We start from the raw sequence: 6,589 nt of genomic DNA, 5'->3' as shown, positions 1-6,589 counted from the left end.
ATTCATTTAAAATAATTTTCCATGAACAAAATCAAGTAACTTGTAAGTAGTATGGTAGATGAACCAAAAAATAAAGTAACATTAACCAGAAAGACATGCCATGGACTTCTCTAATCTTTTTTTGGAACACCCTTTTCATGCATATGAAAATAAAAATTAAATATAAAATACCTACTTTATGTATGTACTTTTACTTGTGTCTATTGTTCTTTAAAGATTAAAATAACTCCTAAAGCCTGGATAGCTGAGCCCATTGTGCTCTTCTGCCCATAAAATAGATCGGATGTGCAGTGAAAGAGGTAAAACTTAGGCTTTCAGGTTAGTTATGACGATGGAAACACAATTCTATTCAATAGTGTTCATCTTGGTCTTTCAAATGTTTAAGGTCACAAGGCAAAAGAGAACAGACTTTAAGAATGTTCGTGTATTACTTCTCGTCTTACCCAATAGCTACATTAGTTCAATTAGGCCAGTGTTTTGGAGTAAACAGCACTGTGAAATGTGTCGTGGAGTCCGGAGGCTCCACCACCTACCTCCATGTAGTTGTTCTGTCCGATGGAGCCTAGAGTAATACCTTAGGAGATGCATTACATCTACAGGTACCAACCAGGAAGGGTAGTCTTGAATTAAATGGCTTTAGAACACGTTATAAGAGCAAATCGAAGCTTCTAGGTATTAGAACCACTTCAATCACAGAGCGTCTCTGGGTTCTATCTGTGGCCAGCATCAAGTATCTGTCTGCCCTCCCCGAATGCTTTCTCTCATCATGTGGATCTTCTAGATGGTCTTATTCTTCCCCAGCCAGCCAACTTGATCAACAAGCCTAGGTATATTAGATATGTATAAAGTTGGTTCTTAAATAAAGTCCATTTCTGTATCTAGGTAAGTAATGTCTTCAGACTTACAATTTCATTGATATCTAGAAAGAGTGACTCTAGTTAGCTTCTAGTGTCAGTTTTTCTAGCAGCTTCTTTAAAAACAAAAATCCTCTCTGGAACAAAGCTTCCTTGCAAGTATTGCTGTTGGCAATAGTCCTCTTTACTGAAATGCTTATCCGGTGAAACTTGCGCTGTGCCAGTGAGCCTGCAGGTTGATGGTCCTTTTGTTCAACTTCTCCATTATAAAGCAACCTCTCTGATCACCCTTTTAAAACTAAAGACCAAAGAATCAAATGAGATCAGGAAGTGACCAGAGCTCACAGGTCATCAACTCCTCTTCTTAGCATATTATAGCACACAGTCTAAGCCCGAAAAACACAGCAGAACCCATTACAGCTCTCGAGTTCCAGTTATTAACATTGATTTTTTCCAATGGGAAATTTTCATTAGAAGCTATCACAGGACTCACATTCAGTAATAACTTAGATTAGGATACATACTGGAGCCTTTGTCCTTAGAGTAGGTGCCACTGAGTCACTATTAAAAGGAGTCTTTTTGATCTTAGTAAATTCTCACAGGGCTTATCTCAGTCTAAACTGTAACTGGCCTTTACTAGTGATGTCATGTGTAGTTCAAATTAATATTGTAATGTATATAAATTGTATATATAGGTATAATACATGCATGTATTTACAATTATTTATTTTATTTTATTTTTTAATAAGATAAAAGTTAGAGGTTAAAATATGACTCTAGGCCATTGTGCTTTAGAATGAAGAGCACAGACATGGGTTGGAAATGTAAATTTTGGCCCAATTTAATTTCTGTGACAAATTCATTAATGTCTTCAAGGTTCAGGCTCTATGTATGAGACAAATGAAAACAGCTCTAAGATTCCTGAAAACCCTAAAATATTAAAATTCCACTCTGCCATTAGTTCAGATAAATCATTTGCCAATTTGCCCCACAAGAACCAGGCATCTTTAAATGGTAACATAACATGCACTTCTCTCTCCCAAAGTGTGGTGCATAAACGTTCTGCTTCTCAATAACACAGGATGCCTGCTAAAATGTGCTGTCAGGGGGATTAGTAAGGAAATGTTGTATCAAAACTTCTGCAGATGTGGCCCTGAAATACACATTGTAATAAATCCTCCAGGCCTCTCAAGTTAGGAATAACTGGTTTATAAAATTGTACTTACTTAAAAATTATAGATAAACAGATTTCACCGTAACCCATTCTTTCTGTTCTGAATGAAATAAGGCTCTATATTCAGACTGAATTTTCAGTGAAAAACAACTTAAAATAGTGACAAATCATCTATAAGTTTAAATGAATATAACTAGGAGACCTGAAAACTCAGGTTTAGCAGTCATCTTCCAACAGTTTGAGAGCCCACAGGAGCCACAGAGCCCTCATGTCTCTCCAGAGAAGCAGGGTGATTCTTCCCCCTAAACACCATGCAATTCTTGAAGTGAGTGAAAGCATCCCTGCTCACACTGATACCCTCTCAAGTGAACTCAAAGTTAAGCCATCTCCAGCCAGACCAGATATCCTGGCCCATATCTCATTCATTAATATATGTTGAGAAGCCTTTGTTTCTTGGAAACTACATGAAGTGAATAGGCTGTGGACTCCACTGGACATAGTGGTCTATATTTAACCAATTCCCTTCACACATATGTATCAGATGCTCTCTTAGTTACGGAGCTGCAGTGGTGAATAAGAAAGCCACAGTCCTGTACTCCCAGGGTTTCAATTCTGAAGACGAAGACAGGCACAGAAACCCAACTGAGCAAAGAGAAGAGATTATTACAAAATGTGTTCACATGCAAAGTGAAGCAAGGGACTGAATATACAACAAGGGTTTTGGGGCGAACATTAGATACAATCTTAATTCAGATTATATAAGATTCATACATATAATTTTTATATATAGATATATTAATTTGGGCCGGGCGTGGTGGCTTATGCCTGTAATCCCAGCATTTTGGGAGGCCAAGGCGGATGGATCACTTCAGTCCAGGAGTTTCAGACCAGTCTGATCAACATGGCAAAACCCCATCTCTACTAAAAATAAAAAAGTTAGCCGGGTGTAGTGGTGTGCGCTTGTAGTCCCAGCTACTCAGGAGGCTGAGAAAGGAAAACTGCTTGAACCCAGGAGGCAGAGGTTTCAGTGAGCCAAGATTGTGCCACTGCACTCCAGCCTGGGTGACACAGCAAGACCCTGTCTCAAAAGAAAAAGAAAAAAAGAAATATTAATTTGGATTATACAGATTCTAACCACTTCTTTCAAGTGAGAATATTTAAGGTAAGACCTGAGAATAAAAAGAGTTAGCTTTTCATACACTACAGAAAGATTCGTCTTTTAGGAAAAACCCCCAGTGTTCATGGACCCTAATATATGAGCAAGATCTTGGCATGTAGAAGAAACCTGTGAATTGGATGAAATGAAAAACTGAAAAGTAGGAATCTGGATGAAGTACAGAAGGGAGAAAGACTAATGTGAGACGTGGCTGAAAGAGAAGGATATGTGAAACAGTACAGGTCTTCATTAGTAATGATGAGGAACATAAATCTTAGTCCAAGTACACCAGAAAAGTGGGAGAGTTGGAAACTGAAAGACATGTTAAGAGATCACTTTGGTTTCTCTGTAGCTAACAGGGTGTAGGAGATTAAGAATTAAAGTAGGTTGACTAAGGATGACCTAAGAAAATAAGCATAGGTAAGAAAATATGTGGCTCTGGCTAGGCTGGGGACATTGGAAATCAAAAGAGGTGGAGGAAATTACAGATGTATTTGGAACCAAAATATTTTTTAAATGAATGTTGAATTGGATATTGACAGAATATTGAGGAAGGGCCAAAAATGACTTATAAGCGTCTAGCATGGCTGGCAGTGCCACTTACTGACATGTGGGAAACCAGGACATGTTACCTCTGAATTATTCGAGTGCTATTGTCATGTAAATCATCAACTCCCAGAATAAAGGTCTGGGCCAAACTCTAAGACTGGAAATTATGAGCTGTTTAGTAGTGTTTAGAGCTTAGAGAGAGTATGTGTGTGGAGAGAAAAGAAGAGCAATTAGGACAGAACCCTTAGAAACATCAATATTTAAAATTTGGGAAGAGAAACAGAAACAAATAAATTGTGGGAAAATGAAGCTCAGGGTAGTTGCAAGGGAATGCTAAAAATGAACTATGGCATTTGAGGAGGAAAACGTGGAAACTGAAAGCAAGAGAGTACGGATGGATCGTGAGGGAGCAGCAGCAGCTGTGTCCTAAGAAGAGTCTCAGTGAAAAGGAAGGGTTGTAGGAATGAGGACATCTGGGCCAACGAGCTGGCAAGGAGTGATGTCCAGGAGGCAGAATATTTGCATCTAGATCCTGGTGGTATATACCCTTATAGAAAATGTTTCAGATTTGATGACAATAAAGTGGAGGAAAGAAAAAAAGTAATGGAAATAAAGATGTCAAAAAACGGGGAACCGAGGTTTGTACTGGTCCTTTCACGTGAAAGCTGAGCCACTAAAATGATGGCTGAACTTGCCTGAAGATGATATTGAGCAAAAGATCTACAGCCTTAAATAAATGGCAAGAGGCCAGGTGCAGTGGATCATGCCTGTAATCCCAGAACTTTGGGGGGCTGAGGCAGGCATATCACCTGAGGTCAGGAGTTCGAGACCAGCCTGGCCAACATGGCGAAACCCCGTCTCTACCAAAAATACAAAAATTAGCTGGGTGTGGTGGTATGCACCTGTAATCCCAGTTACTCAGGAACCTGAGGCAGGAGAATCACTTGAAACCGGGAGGAGGAGGTTGCAGTGAGCCGAGATCACACCATTACACTCCAGCATGGGTGACAGAGCAAGATTCCATCTCAAAAAAAAAAAAAAAAATAAGACCAGAGTGCCCAGGAGGGAGGTCTGTTGATGATGGTAATACCAAAGGGGCATGGCCGATATTTCCAAGGGGTTTGAGTTTCAAAGGAACAGTCTAATTTGCAAGGAGCGGAGAAATTAACAGTCTAGAAGTTGTAACGGGAACCAAGAACAACCACCTCGGCTTCCAGCCATAGGTATGTGGAGGGTGAGAAAAAGACCTGTCTCAATTTATGAAAGCTAGAGGAAAAACTGCACTTTAGTATCAACCAACTTTTGTTTTAAGATAATTACAAACCAATATGGAACTTAGCAAGAGTCAATTTTGACAGTTTCCTGCAGCTTAGTAAATTCTGCACAAAATTAAGATTTAACACAAAAGTAGAGAAAAATTTTAATGGCATAGCACATTTCTTCACAATTCCTTAAACCAAATAATTCCCTGTTCTTCTAACTCTCACCTTACACTATCAACTAGGCTTCTTATTCAATGAACGGTTTAAGTCTACTAAGACACACACACACACACACACACACGTCTTATCCAGCTGCAGATCTCATTTTTGAAGGTACATTGAAAGTACATAGATCATTCTATAATCATCAACTATGAAGATTGTGAGCAACTGGAACAAGTATTCTTGGAAAAGAAGTTTCCTGTGTATAAGAAAAAAAAGAGTCCAACTCTGGGAACTGACTTGGCTGAGTCATCATTATATGCCACTGGCAAGAAATCAAGAAGTAACTCAGGACTGATAAACTTTGTTAAAGGAAATGGAAACAGCCTATCTGTGAGGCTTAATTCTTGATAATCTGGCCAAGATATAGCATCTGGATAAGAGTTCACTGACTCAACTAAATTTTGTGAAGGTGAAGTACTTGTTAAAATGAAAGATCTATTTAGAGAGAAATAAGTAGACATAATGTCTGCACTATGGATAGGTGTATACCTGTTTTTTGCAAAAACAGTTTGTATCTTTGAAATGCTGGTTTGCCCTGGACAGAGCTAACTTAAATAGAGACCTGGCGCGGTGGTTCATGCCTGTAATCCCAGCACTTTGGGAGGCCGAGGAGGGTGGATCATGAGGTCAGGAGATCGAGACCATCCTGGCTAACACGGTGAAACCCCGTCTGTACTAAAAATGCAAAAAATTAGCCGGGCATGGTGGCGGGCACCTGTAGTCCCAGCTACTCTGGAGGCTGAGGCAGGAGAATGGTGTGAACCCGGGAGGCGGAGCTTGCAGTGAGCCGAGATCGCGCCACTGCACTCCAGCTGGGTGACAGAGAGAAACTCCGTCCCCAAAATATATATATATAGTTTTTTTATATATATATGTATATATACCCAAAGGATTATAAGTCATGCTGCTATAAAGACACATGCACACGTATGTTTATTGTGGCACTATTCACAATAGCAAAGACTTGGAACCAACCCAAACGTCCAACGATGATAGACTGGATTAAGAAAATGTGGCTGGATACATATGTAACAAACCTGCACATTGTGCATATGTACCCTAAAACCTAAAGTATAATAAAAAAAAAAAGAAAATGTGGCACATATACACCATGGAATACTATGCAGCCATAAAAAAGGATGAGTTCATGTCCTTTGTAGACACATGGATGAAGCTGGAAACCATAATTCTCAGCAAACTATCACAAGGACAAAAAAAAACAAACGCTGCATGTTCTCACTCATAGGTGTGAATTGAACAATGAGAACACATGGACCCAGGAAGGGGAACATCACACTCCGGGGCCTGTCATGGGGTGGGGTGAGGGGGAGGGACAGCATTTGGAGATATACCTAATGTAAATGATGAG

This window comes from Symphalangus syndactylus, chromosome 12 (genome assembly GCF_028878055.3).
Source record: "Symphalangus syndactylus isolate Jambi chromosome 12, NHGRI_mSymSyn1-v2.1_pri, whole genome shotgun sequence".
NCBI classification, from domain to species: Eukaryota; Metazoa; Chordata; class Mammalia; order Primates; family Hylobatidae; genus Symphalangus; species Symphalangus syndactylus.
Note: the sequence above shows the minus strand (reverse complement) of the source record.